Source organism: Neoarius graeffei, chromosome 1, assembly GCF_027579695.1.
Source record: "Neoarius graeffei isolate fNeoGra1 chromosome 1, fNeoGra1.pri, whole genome shotgun sequence".
In the NCBI taxonomy this organism is placed as follows: domain Eukaryota; kingdom Metazoa; phylum Chordata; class Actinopteri; order Siluriformes; family Ariidae; genus Neoarius; species Neoarius graeffei.
In genome coordinates this window covers 26,819,318-26,833,304 of record NC_083569.1, presented here as the reverse complement: position 1 = coordinate 26,833,304, position 13,987 = coordinate 26,819,318, and the positions used below count along the sequence as shown (strand labels likewise).

The 13,987-nt window shown below is 41.9% G+C and overlaps 5 non-coding genes across 5 annotated transcripts; 4 read left to right on the top strand and 1 right to left on the bottom strand.

The window, feature by feature from the left end:
* The first annotated feature begins 2,871 nt into the window (after positions 1-2,871).
* trnat-agu (transfer RNA threonine (anticodon AGU)) lies at positions 2,872-2,944 on the top strand. The gene has a single exon. It is a non-coding gene; the product is annotated as a tRNA-Thr (tRNA).
* Positions 2,945-7,459: 4,515 nt separating this feature from the next.
* Positions 7,460-7,623, bottom strand: LOC132896904 (U1 spliceosomal RNA). Its single transcript, XR_009656202.1, has one exon. It is a non-coding gene; the product is annotated as a U1 spliceosomal RNA (small nuclear RNA).
* A 2,993-nt stretch (positions 7,624-10,616) lies between these two features.
* On the top strand, positions 10,617-10,731 carry LOC132895630 (U5 spliceosomal RNA). Its single transcript, XR_009655793.1, has one exon. It is a non-coding gene; the product is annotated as a U5 spliceosomal RNA (small nuclear RNA).
* Positions 10,732-10,897: 166 nt separating this feature from the next.
* Positions 10,898-11,080, top strand: LOC132898851 (U2 spliceosomal RNA). Its single transcript, XR_009656591.1, has one exon. It is a non-coding gene; the product is annotated as a U2 spliceosomal RNA (small nuclear RNA).
* A 2,418-nt stretch (positions 11,081-13,498) lies between these two features.
* LOC132896500 (U5 spliceosomal RNA) lies at positions 13,499-13,612 on the top strand. The gene has a single exon (XR_009656067.1). It is a non-coding gene; the product is annotated as a U5 spliceosomal RNA (small nuclear RNA).
* Positions 13,613-13,987: the final 375 nt, after the last annotated feature.

Sequence of the window (13,987 nt, the reverse complement as noted above, 5' to 3'; positions counted from 1 at the left end):
GTTTGCATGTTGTGCCCGCGTGGGTTTCCTCCGGGTGCTCCGGTTTCCCCCACAGTCCAAAGACATGCAGGTTAGGTTAACTGGTGACTCTAAATTGAGTGTGAATGGTTGTCTGTGTCTATGTGTCAGCCCTGTGATGACCTGGCGACTTGTCCAGGGTGTACCCCGCCTTTCGCCCGTAGTCAGCTGGGATAGGCTCCAGCTTGCCTGCGACCCTGTAGAAGGATAAAGTGGCTAGAGATAATGAGATGAGATTATTTCAGTTTTTCTTTGTACAGGAAATCATATATTGGACGCCATCCGGGAAATAAGCCATTGACCGGGAAATATGACCAACCCTGATTTAAGAGTACTTATCAATATACTTGGACTCAATTTAAACTAAAATCATGTTAAAACAATCATGCCCATTTTGTCAATTTGTGCAAGTAGGTGTGACGTGTGTAGATGATCGACATTGTCATTTGTGCTTAGCCTGAGGTAAATGAAAATAACTGCTGACCAAACTAGAACAACAACATCTCTTTTTATTTGCATCCCTCATTGCCATTTCTGCCTAAGGCTATGGTCCTTCTTTCATTTAGGCTACTGAGGCTAATTTACTCAGTTCATTCTTCTTTTTGAGTTTGAGCCATTGAGCTTGAGTTCTCACATTCAATATCAAACATGTCTAGACTTTGGCTTTGATCTAGTCTGGGACATTTCCATCAAAAATCTGACACAGTCACAGTGTTCATCCCAGATATCACTGTCAGATTTTCAACAAAAACAGACAAAACGATAAGACAGATTTTCTGTTATTTTGCTCTTGCAAACCATCATAAAATGCTGTAGGTGGGTCCATGCAAATGGCACTGCACACACACATAAAAATGATCACACACTATCAATACTCACAGGTGAAATGTCCGTCCACAACCTTTGACTTGACAGTTTGTACAGTTCACTGCTGCACATGCAGGCATTTTTCTTGTAATTTTTCTCACCAACTACATCAATAACTTGACCAGTTTTGTGTAGCTTCCAGTAGCCTAAATAACCATTCTGCTCAACGATGTGAGTGGTAAGATGGCGGTCAGATGGTTTCACTCTGATGAGCCTCTGAGCTTTTCAGATTTTTATGTAGAGATCAGTGCTCCAAACATGATTTACCGAGGCTAGTGGAGCTCTTGGACACATTGCTTCTAAATTGTTGTTAACAGCCCTAAAGATACCAAGTGTCAAGCATTTGGGTGTAAAATAAACCGGCTCATTGATAATTTTATGTGACATGCTTTTGTTTTTATTCATGGAGAAAAGAGATCTTTTTAGATGGCAAGAATCACACTGCTATGGCAACAGGATTGTTTACTAGTATCTGTGTCAGTACTGAACATACATTATCTAGCCAAGTAGATTTAAGAAGAAGAAGCCTTTATTTGTTTCACATACACTCAAGCACCGACTGAATCACACAGTGAAATTTCTCCTCTGCATTTAACCCATCTGAAGCAGTGAACACACACAAGTGAGCAATGAGCACACACACACATACCCACAGCAGTGGCAGCTATGCTACAGCGCCCAGGGAGCAGTTGGGGGTAAGGTGCCTTGCTGAGGGGCACCTCAGCTCATGGCTCCTATATACCTAACCACATCTTTGAACTGTGGGGGAAACTAGAGCACCCGGAGGAAACCCACACAGACACAGGGAGATCATGCAAACTCCACACAGAAAGGCCCCTGGCAGCCGCTGGGCTCAAACCCAGGACCTTCTTGCTGTGAGGAGACAGTGATAACCACTACAACACTGTGCCACCCTAAACGTTGATATGTCAAAAAATAAAAAAAACTAGACAGGGACACTCTAACGAGTGCAAACCCCGCCTTTTCCCTATTAAAATACATTGGGCGAAAATTTCGAAGTTCTGCCATGACCTTGACCTTTGACCTTTGACCTCCAAAATTTAATGGTTTCCTTCCTGGGTGATTGGCAACACGTACAAAATTTGGTCCAAATCGATCCATTGGTTCTTGAGATATCTTGCAGACACACAGACAGACAGACAGATCCACACACACACAGACTGACGCAGGTGAAAATAATAACCCCTCCGACTACTGTCGGCGGGGTTAATAAAACAATTAGGAACCCATAACATCACCTTGTTAACATGCATACCAAGTTTCAAATCTGGATCATGAATAGTTTTGGATATATGCTCCGGAAACGAACATTGCTCTGAGAAACTAAGTCAAAATATATTTATGTAAAATTTTGAAAAATACTTTTTTCAAAAATCCAAAATAGCAAAAGGCAGCAGTTCACATGTTGCTTGATATGTATACAAAGTTTCATGAAGATATCTTCAGTAGTTTTAAAGATATGGCCCGGAAATGAAAATGTGACCAGACGGACAGCCGGCCGGACAGAACCCATTTCTATATCCCGCGCCAAAATTCATTTGGGCAGCCGATCAAAAAAGAACCAAAAATACTGGTTGAATTTTTTTGGGTTGCAGTTCTCATCACCTGAAAACCACTGACTGCTGCTGAGGATGGCCCCACATGAAGAGCCTGGAGATCAGCGAGGTCACTCATGGTGCTTACGGTTTGTCTCTTGAGGTCTTGGCCTGTCCAGTGTTTTTGTTAACTCAGATGAGAAAGTAGCCAGAATGTACAGTCCACAGCCCACTCTACGACTGACGCACTGCATTATTTAAAATGCGTGTCCATTTTTTGCGAGGCAAATAGTAAACAGAAGCTAACTGCAGCTAGGAACTAAAGCTGTGAGTGACTTTACAGCAGTTTCTGGGGGCTGTTTTGGGGATCAGCGCAGGGGCTTCAAGGTTCTGCTGTTGCTCCAATCTTCAATGACGGTGAAAGAGTTAAGGCTCCATAGCTCAGTGGTGAGAGCACTGGTCTAGTAAACCAGGGGTAGTGAGTTCAATTCTCACTGGAGCCTATAAGGAGTTAGTGAAACTGTCTCTGAGTCTTACTTTTGCTGGACGCTACCAGTTTTAGTATCGGGTGTAAACAAACCATAGCTAATGGATTCTCAATCCTCCCTGCCCTTCTCTTTCAGTAAACGATGTTTTTTTTTAAAAAATATTAAAACAGAGAAAATGCAGTGAGAAGGTACATTCCAACATCCATGTAGGTAAACCTAGGCCAAAAATGGACATCATCACGCCAATAATTTCGAGCAATTTTGCACACATCATAACCATAAATAAGCTAACTTCTGTCTGTATCTATCCTCTGCTTCTCTCTGACTTAGATTATCCAAGCACTCTGGTAGTAAAGCTTTTCTAGTGGTAGCTTTCTTCGAACTGCAGACATCTGACATCTTCAATATTGCTTGCCTTCAGTATGTAAACAACTTCACAACAACATGTGACCCAGATGAGGATGGGTTCTCTTTTGAGACTGCTTGCTCGGCTATTGGCTCCAAATCATCCTCAAACAAAAAAACAAAGACTGAGGACGAATTTGAAGAGCTTTCGTGTCTTTTTCAAAAGAATCGGTATCAAGAATTCATGCCACTGAGGAGAATATTATAGAGTCCGTGTGGAAACAAAAGAAGGTACTGGTGCAAATAACGTCAAGCGTGCAGCGCCGCCAAGCTGTAAATCGCTGCGATCTAATAATGACGGGCAAGCTTTTAGTGATTTTTGGAACAGGATTCAGATGCAAAAAAGCATTTTTCGAAACAGTTTTTTATTTATTTGCCAACTTTACAGTGTAATTGAGCACAGCACACACAGAAAACTGGGGGTTTTCTGACGTAACTTTCATTAGACTAGCACTTTAAGAACGATGCAGCCAAGTGAAATCCGCCTACCCGTCAGTCGCTGCGATCTAATAATGGTGGACAGGCTTTTAGTAATTTTTGGAACAGAATTCAGATGCAAAGAAGCATTTTTTTATTTATCTGCCAACTTTACAGTGTAATTGAGCACAGCACACACAGAAAACTGGGGGTTTTCTGACGTAACTTTCATTAGACTAGCACTTTAAGAACGATGCAGCCGAGTGAAATCCGCCTACCCGTCAGTCGCTGCGATCTAATAATGGTGGACAGGCTTTCAGTAATTTTTGGAACAGAATTCAGATGCAAAGAAGCATTTTTTTATTTATCTGCCAACTTTACAGTGTAATTGAGCACAGCACACACAGAAAACTGGGGGTTTTCTGACGTAACTTTCATTAGACTAGCACTTTAAGAACGATGCAGCCGAGTGAAATCCGCCTACCCGTCAGTCGCTGCGATCTAATAATGGTGGACAGGCTTTTAGTAATTTTTGGAACAGAATTCAGATGCAAAGAAGCATTTTTTTATTTATCTGCCAACTTTACAGTGTACTTGAGCACATCACACACAGAAAACCAGGTATTTTCTGATGCACCTTTCATGAAACAAGCACTTTCAGAATGATGCAGCCAAGAGAAATTCATGTCGTCAGCAGTTCAGGTCGACCATTTAAGGCATCCATTAAATTAGCTGAATCAATTTTCTGATATTTACCTAAAAGCTAAAAACACAGAAAACAGCTACAACTTAGTAAATGAAGATAAAATATGACAGAACAACAGACAAAAAAATCTGAACTTTAGCAAATGGATGCGTGAATTTTTCGACTAGAATCCTGTCTGTCAGTGTTAGCTAACGTTACTTATGTCATCTGCTGCACTAGTATATTTTGCCTGAGAAAGTTTCTCAACAAAAGACAAAATAAACAAAAGAACCATGACTTACCTCTGTCTAATTTGCTAAGGCATCATGTTTAGCAGATAGTTACAACTTTGTACAACACAAATCCTCATAAAATATAAAGTATTTCATAGTAAACGTACAGATGGCACAGTGGTGTAGTGGTTAGCGCTGTCGCCTCACAGCAAGAAGGTCCGGGTTTGAGCCCCGTGGCCGGCGAGGGCCTTTCTGTGCAGAGTTTGCATGTTTTCCCTGTGTCTGCATGGGTTTCCTCCAGGTGCTCTGGTTTCCCCCACAGTCCAAAGACATGCAGGTTAGGTTAACTGGTGACTCTAAATTGACCATAGGTGTGAGTGTGAATGGTTGTCTGTGTCTATGTGTCAGCCCTGTGATGACCTGGCGACTTGTCCAGGGTGTACCCCGCCTTTCGCCCGTAGTCAGCTGGGATAGGCTCCAGCTTGCCTGCGACCCTGTAGAACAGGATAAAGCGGCTAGAGATAATGAGATGAGATTAAACGTATGATGATGCTGTGATGTCACGCATTCTCACAGCGCATGCGCATTCAATGATAATTCCAATGAAAATGTGTTTTTTTTTAATTGATGGGTGTAATTCACTTTAGCTTATTTTTTGTTGTCTAAATCATTATTGATGAACTCTCATATTGATGGTGTTTTTAGAATAGATGAAAATGAATAAAAGTATTATATTATAATAAACACTGAAGCAGAGGGAGCTCAGCTCCTGCTGGCTGTACTGCCGAGGCGAGGAGGTGGAAGGGAGCTCCGGAGGGCTCCGCCCAATTTAATCTCTGGGTTCGGAACCTGAAAAGTCGGTCCCCTTCCGGATAGAAGTTTTGTTTTTTGTTTTTTTTCCTGGTGTGAACCGTGACGACATCAGAGGGCGTGTTTTTAGTTTAGGATAAGTTTCTACATCTTCTTATGATTACTAGTTGGTCTGTGCTCGTATTTTGGAAGAAAGCAAATATCTGCTATGTCTGCAAGTCTTATGAAGACAAGGAGGCTCAGGCACCAAAGCGCAGTGTGTGGAGAAAATGTACCTGGCTCCGCATGTTGCTGGTGTTTTCGTTCTGCTCGCACGGCTTTCTGACCACCAGGGAAGAAATAAAAGAACAAAGCTTGTGGGCAAGCAATGCGATCCACCATCTCCGGACTACTGTTTACTTCTGCTGTGCACTGTGCAATGCCTTCTGTCGATGACGCATTCTTGATAACAAATTTCTGTTGAAAACTCATGGAGACCAAGGGCATCACTAGGCCTTTTTTACTGGGGCACATGCCCCAGTAAAAATCAGCTGTGCCCCAGTAAGAAAATGTTGAACGATTTTTGTAACAAACTAGTTTCTTTGGCAGATCATTTATCTACTGTAAGTTGTAGGACAGAGTGTGTTTCAAACAACTATCGCCTCTTCTTTCTAACTAATTTTCTGATTGGTCTGGGAGATTCTCACTGTAAACATAGTGTGCATGTGGCGTGCCATGAGTCCATTTAGCCTACTGGAGAGATGAGTCTACTCTTTGGTTGAGTCAGAGAACGGGCTCTGGATGAGTTAAGGTAGCGCAAAGTTTTTGCAACAAAACTAAGCAAACCATATTCTAACAAACCCATTAAACTACATCGAATTAAACGATATTAAATTACTTTTCCAAATGGATATCAGACAATTCTTCTCACGAAGCAGAGACGGGGCAGGGAAGCAGTGACAGATGAGGAGGAGGGTGAGAGAGGTAAGATTAAGGTTGTAGGCTATGTGCTAGTCAGTCATAACTAACCAGCTAAGTTCGTAAATCGTGAGAGTTGAGGTGACATGTTTAGCATCAGCATGCATTAAAAGCCCAAATGCCAACAATAATTTTTTTGGGGACTGGGAAGTGTTTTCCGTCTCGTTGACCTATTCCTCGCATAACTACATCCACAAGAGCATGAGAATTATCCACTTTGCATAGGTTGGGGACAGGAACGTTAAGGTGCATTGTGTGGGGGGGTGCAGTGCCCCAGTAAAGCTTAATTCCTAGTGACGCCCCTGATCAAGACCCTTGCTTGTGCCAAGGTTCCCAGAAGCCTGACCTAAACCCGTTCAAGAACACGTTCCCTGGTGGTCGGAAAGCCGTGCGAGCAGAGCGAAAATAACAGCAACATGCGGAGCCAGCTACATTTTCTCCACATGCTGCACTTTGGTCCCTGAGCCCACTTGTCTTCATAAGACTTCAAACACATCGTGCAACTTGCACTCCAGCGCACAACGTCAGGGGAGGGCAAAGAAGGAAGGAAGGAAATAGATAGATAGATAGATAGATAGATAGAAAAGCCACCAGCTCTATTTTTGACTCTGTCAGGGTTATGGGAAAGAGGAGAGAGCAGGAACGCATTCCCCCACTGTCAGAAATTATGCAGTCGATATTCCCGCATTTGAAGAATTCGCAAAGGTCTGCACAACCCCAGTGAAATTCCCTCTGTCAACGGTGCATCCTCAACAACCATTTTCTGCTCAAAACTCATGGAAACTCTAGCTGGGTGCTAAGGATAAAAGAAACCTGAACAAAACCTGTTCCCTATGTACTCGGAAACACAGCAATACACAGAACCAGAAAGATCTTTTCCACATGTTACTTTTAAGAGCATAACCCTTCTAGCTTCTCAAAGATTTAAAACAGCTAGTAACTCTTGATATAAAACATCTGAACACAAAGAAAAATTTCAGAAAAACAAACAGCTCTATCTTTGACTCCCACAGAATTAAGCAAAAGGGGAAAATGCAAACACAGTCCTCCACTACCAGAAATTATGCAGTTGAGATTCCTGCATTTAAGGAATTCACAAAGGACAGCGCAGCTTCAGAGCAATAGCTAGACCTCATTTTGGGCAATCCATCTTCTTGATGATGGTGTTACCCCTACCAGGTAAGTATGAGCTTCTTTACCTGGCTGAGATGTAACCCTGCAAGGGTGTAGGCTGCTCCGTGAGGGTGGGCAAAGCGTCTGAGCAGGGTTTTGCATAATTTTTGGCCCCTCCTCTTCCAATTCAGCACAAGACACTGGTGCTGATTTCATGTGCGCTCCCTACTGGTCAGACAAGATATGGACCCGACAAGACTTTGCACCCACCGACACGTAGCCCTTTTCCACCAACAGGGAACGGGTTCCGTTCTGGTTCGTGCACCAAAGTTTGATCCGTTCAGACAGGGCCGGCTGCCCTAGGCGAGATTGAGTTTTGGCACCCCCCCAAGAAAAAAAACCCTCTAATAACATCTAAATAACAGAGCATTTTGGTCAAAAATCCATTCATTCAGACAGTGGTTAAATTGGCTTTTGTAAGGAGGGGGAGCCCTTCTTCACTCACAGTGGTCAATATCTCTCAAAACATTTTTATTTATTGCACCATCGGTTTAATTCATATTTTATCAACTTATGGCCTAGTTATTTATATCTCACATCAATGCACATATTGGTAACTTATTAAGCCTACGTTTCACCATCAATCTACACTGTAATTTGTAAAACTTATTCACAATATACACCACCAATTCACATATTAGCAATAGTTATTTACATCTCATCAACCAACAGTATTATTTGCATTACTTGTTTACATCTCACACCATCAATTCACATATTAAGAATAGTTCTTTACATTTCACACCATAAATCTACATCAATCAAATCAATTGTTTGCTAAACTTACTTACATGTCACAACATCAAACCACATATCAGCAATAGCCAGTCATTACAATTTAATTTACAACTTTCCAAATAAGACTTAGGGCGTATTCACACCTATGTTGTTTGGTCCGGACCAAACGACCAAACGAACCAGATTTCCCTTGGTCCGGACCTTTTGGGTTGGTCTGAATACAAACCACCGAACTCTGGTCCGGACCAAACAAGCGCACCGAGACCGAGCTGCAAGGTCGGACTCGGTCCGGACCAAAGGAACCCTGGTACGGACCTTTTGGAGGTGTGAAAGCAGACCGGACCTAATCCGACAATTTTGCTTTTTTGTACCTCGGGAGCTTCCGTCATTTGTCGAGCATTATGGGAAACAGAGTCTTGACACTCCACCGCAAAGCGCAAACACTGTTTCGGTTGTCAAGTGAACCTTACAACAGTCGTTCAGTAATTCAGGCTAGACTACAGAGTACAAAAAATGAGTAGGGGGCAAACGTGGGCCGAGGAAGAAACGCGTACCCTTGTGGATATATGGGCAGATGTCCACATATCTGAGCTTTTGGAGAGAACACACAAAAATGCCGACGTGTTTGCTGTATTCAGTGAGAAAATGAAGGAGAAGGGGTTCACGCGCTCCCCAGAACAATGTCGGCTAAAAGTGAAGAAACTCCGTCAGACCTACATTAAAATCAGGGACATTCTTTCAAAAAGTGGTGGTACTAGCGACTTGCGTGAAGAGCCAGAACTGTCACAACATGATGTGCGCTCATCAGCGCTATCCTCCGTGACTACTTTTGAACTTAATGCTGTGCGCGCGTGTCGTCTCTGACCAATAGCTGAACGACCTCAGGGCGCGTGGCTTTGTTGACAGATTTTGGTACGCTTACTAAAATGTACAGTGTGAAAGCGAACCGCACCAAAATGAAAAAATAAAAAAAACATTTGGTTTGGACCAAAGCAAGTGAACTATCGAACTATCCTGGTCTGAATACACCCTTAGATCAAGTTTCTCCTGCCTTTCCTGTCTCTGTCTACATGCTCCTGGGGAGACTCCCAGAGCGTCTGGGGGACTAGGGATGTCTGAAACATTTAATTTTGTTATTTAGTCTAGTCTTAGTACCCCACAGCAACCTCATAACTTTGGCCAACCAAAGCAACATTGGATTGGGGGTCGAGCGCGTGAGCCAATGGAAAAATCCAGGCTGCCAGTTCTCACTATCACGAGGGAGGTTTCCTAACACTCCATGCGCAAAGATATGTTAGCGGGCATCCATTAAATTAGCTAATTCAATTTTCTGATATTTACTTAAAAGCTAAAAACACAGAAATTTTTTTTTTGTCTGACTTTTACTAGACTTAGAAATTGAATATTATTAGAAGAACATCATCAGAGGGTCTACCATTGGCAATTTACAATAGTCATAATTGACATTAACATTGACTTTAGGCATATTAAAGTATGGTCTATAGTCACTGGATTTATCTAGATCTGTTACTATTAATAAGATTTAATTGACACAAAATGTGGCTATTCATACACACACTTTATATACATATGCTCAAGGGCACTTCCACCCAACACCACCCCATCTTAACTGAACTACATATCTTTGAACTGTGGGGTTAACCAGAGCTGACACAGGGAGAACACGCAAACTCCACACAGAAAGGCCCCCACCAGCCACTGGGCTCAAACCCAGAACCTTCTTGCTGTGAGGCGACAGTGTGAACCACTCCACCCCCTTGCTGCACAAGTTAATAAATGTTCAAAGTCTCCCTGTCAGGGAATCGAACCCCGGTCTTCCACGTGATAGGCAGAGATACTAACGAGGATGATGCAATACCCCTCATATATCAATAAAAAATGTGGTATGGAAAGCACTTACTGCTGGGGTCAACAGCGTTCCTGTCAATAATCAAACTCCAGCTGATGTTTTCATATTTAATTTATAGGCCTAGATCCGTGATATTGGACAGATCGCACAGCACTCAACTGTTCCTTTTCAAAATTCAACACCCCCACCCTGCTTGCTTATCTATCTATCGATCGATCGATCGATCGATCTATCTATCTATCTTTCTTTCAAAAAAGCTCATTGGTCAGACATTTCTCTGCCTGTGTGCAATGGCTACTAAAGCTGTAAAGGTGTAAGAGATTGGCCCAGGCCACCTTACCCTTTACCAGCCTTCTGCACCTCCAATACAGTGTCACTAACCTGATCCAGTGTTAAGTGTAGCTTAGGTTTCTCTTTATTGACGTATAAAGCTTTCGCCTTTTACTAAAGATTTCCGTGGAGAGAAATATTAATGAGCTCAGTATATTTTTGCAGGCTTTGCTCTGGTGGAGCTGAACATTTTTAGTCAATAAATGTTAGAACTTTTGATCTTTTTGCATAGAAGCATCTCCCACACGCCCCAAAAGGCCATGTCTCTATTCAAAAGGATCCAGCTGTGTTTACTTTTCTGGATTTTAATATGTGGAAGTGGTATTTAAAAGCATTGAGTGCAGTAAGATATTGCTTTTTGGTCTTTTGGTTAAGATCAAGCACGGTATTTATTCTTATCAATTTGATATCTTATATGTTCTATAAATGAAAATGTTATATCAAGCAGTTTTTTTTTTTGAACAGGGAACTGAAATAGGGGTTTGCTCCTATCAACCTGATATTGTAGTATCTTCAGGAATAGTACTTTTGCTCAAAAAAGGGTGTTTTTTTATTCTTATTTGACACTCTTTCAGTGAAGTTGATAAATGTTTTTTTTATAGTAGAGAATTAAAATAGGAATTTGTGTATTTTATTCTGTATGCTCATGTGGTATTATAGTAGATTTAGGAATGGTTACCTTATTTTAAAAAAGAAAGAAAAAAATCTTTATTTTGCCTGCCCTAACTTTTTCCCTATTTTCTGGTTTTCTCCATGCTCAACAACACAGGTGTAGAATTGGGTGTGGGCGGTATGGGCGTGTCCCTACTTTTCTGGCTGCCAAATTGAGGTATTTCACCTGACGTCACAGGGTCACGTGACGCCCCGGTGTCCGCCATTTTGGACGGCAAGCTAGCTAATGTCAACAACAGTAGCTAGTATGTTACTGTAGCAATGTTTACGTTCAGTCATTTGGATGACTGTTAAAACCTTTCAGTCTCAAGTTTTTCCTTTACTGGATTTACTAGTTTACTGAGCCAGCGAGCCCCGGCGCGCTAGCTAGCCGGCCAGCCCGCCCGCCCCGGAGCGCGCTCAGTAAACTAGTAAATACAGTAAAGGAAAAACTTATAACGGGCCATGTCTCAACAGACTAAGAAGTTATTTCAATTACATTTAATAACATTTTGTCTATCCTGAGGACCGAAAGTAAATGAAAATGTGAACAAACCTTAGCTGTCAGTGAACAATCCTGGTGGAAGCAGGTAAACGTCGTTCTCTAAGCCTGCTAACCTCAATTTTTGCAAATACCTCTCCCTCTGCTCGCCCTGTAAATGCCCTACGTCGCTGGATAGTGAAGGTGTTTTCTGCATCTCGCTCCTTTTTCTTTTATGTTTTTCGTTTGTCGCCTTCCTCGCATTCAAACTGATTCGAGCCGTGCCGTCCAAAATGGCAGCATCACATGACTTGGTCACGTGAGTGAAATACCTCAATAGAAATAATTTGTTCAAATGAACATTTGCAAATTGTGGTGTGCGCTGTAGCCTCACAGCAAGAAGGTCCGGGTTCGAGCCCCGTGGCCGGCAGGGCCTTTCTGTGTGGAGTTTGCATGTTCTCCCCATGTCCGCGTGGGTTTCCTCCGGGTGCTCCAGTTTCTCCCAAAGACATGCAGGTAATCGAGTGTCAGTAGGAGTGCTCCCAGAGCTATATAGTAAAAACTGTGGTGCGCTGTTAGGATATTGTTTGTACCAGTAAAGGTCAATGTTATTGCTGCTTGACTCATATGAACATTTCAGAGTAACAGTGTCTGTTTCTTTCCCCATAATGTTGGCATCTTCATCCATTGGGACAATTTTATCTGCAAAACTGCCTGTTGTAAAAAGAAAATAAAGAAAGAAATCTGGGAAATATGTTTTGTCAACAATATTGACTGAAGAAATTATGAAATCACTAGATTAATACAAAGTAGGGTATTCATTAATACAATGAAAGTGAATTACCTGTTGTGACAGTGAGAATCAGTGGGATGTATCTCACTGTGTACAGGAAGTTGTATATTTGAAATATACCTCATGCTTATGGTTTTGGAATGGGATGTTCAACAAACTCATCAGACTGGTCAGGTCTCCTATATTACAGTGTCATATATAATCACATACAGACCCAGTCTACCATAGAAACAATATAAGCAGCCATTCACCAATGAAATTACATTTCTAGAGAAAACAAATAGCGTTAGTTTAAAGTTTAGAGGCATCTATGATCTCATAATGATGCTCTCAATTTTATAAAATTAAACTTTGTCTTAGGATGTAGCACAAGCGAATATTTTTGCCTCGAGCCCCAAGAAAAAGTTGTCAATAATTATTTCAGTTTTCAGTCCAGTGATCAGAATATTTTTAAAGAAATATTGCTGCTGGCTCATCCAAGTTTAATACTTCATTGAAATGTGCTTTGAGTTGTTTATTTGTATGTTGGTCACATTTGGCTTGTGTTTCTAAACTTATACTTTTGTAATGTCAGGGTTCAAAGCTCACACAGCAGCCACGTGACCACACCTTCTGATATGACTTAGTGTTCCGACTGATTCACAAATCACAACAAAGGAAGGAGGACAAGGACAGAGACTGAAGATCTTAATTCATTTACTTAAAGAACATAGAAATATTTACTAAATGAATGTATGGTGTGAGTAAGGCAATTAATCAGTGCAAGCATGTGATGATAGTGTAGTGAAGAGTTATAGCATGAAAGAAAAAACAAATATAAAACAAATCCAGAACAGATAACCAAACCCAAGACAGCAGGTGATGAGCTCCAAGCCCCCGCCATTTCCCAAAGGCTCCTCCTTTTAAAGGAGATCCCAGGTGTTTCCGTAATGAGCTCCTCAGCCACAACTCCAAGCATCACAGCGGCAGCGCTGAGAGTCTCCCAGCCTCCAATCCAGTGTCACTAACCTGATCCAGTGTTCAGTGCAGCTCAGGTTTCTCTGCACTGACCGCAAATCTTTCACCTTTTACTAAACATTTCCGGGGAGAGGGATGTTAATGAGCTCAGCTTATTTTTGCAGGCTTTGCTCTGGTAGAGCTGGACATGTTTCATGGTCAAATGTTAGAAATATCGTGCTTTTTGCATAGAACCCCCCCAACACACACACACACACCAAGCCGATGTCTCTCTTCAAAAGGATCCAGCTGTTGGGGGCGGAGTCTAGCTGTGTTTACCTTCCTGGAGTTTAATATTTGGAAGTGGTTTATTTAAAGCTATTGACTGCAGTAAGTTATCGCTTCTCGGCCTTTTGGCTAGGGGCGATTCTAGCATCTGATCTTTGGGGGTGCTTAGCTGACAGAGGCACCTGGCTTGAACGACAGGGTTTCCACATTTATTCCGTATTTAGGCTTAACTAGACAAGAAGACTAGATTTATGAAATGTTTTAACAGAAGCTAACCCAATAAACTATGAT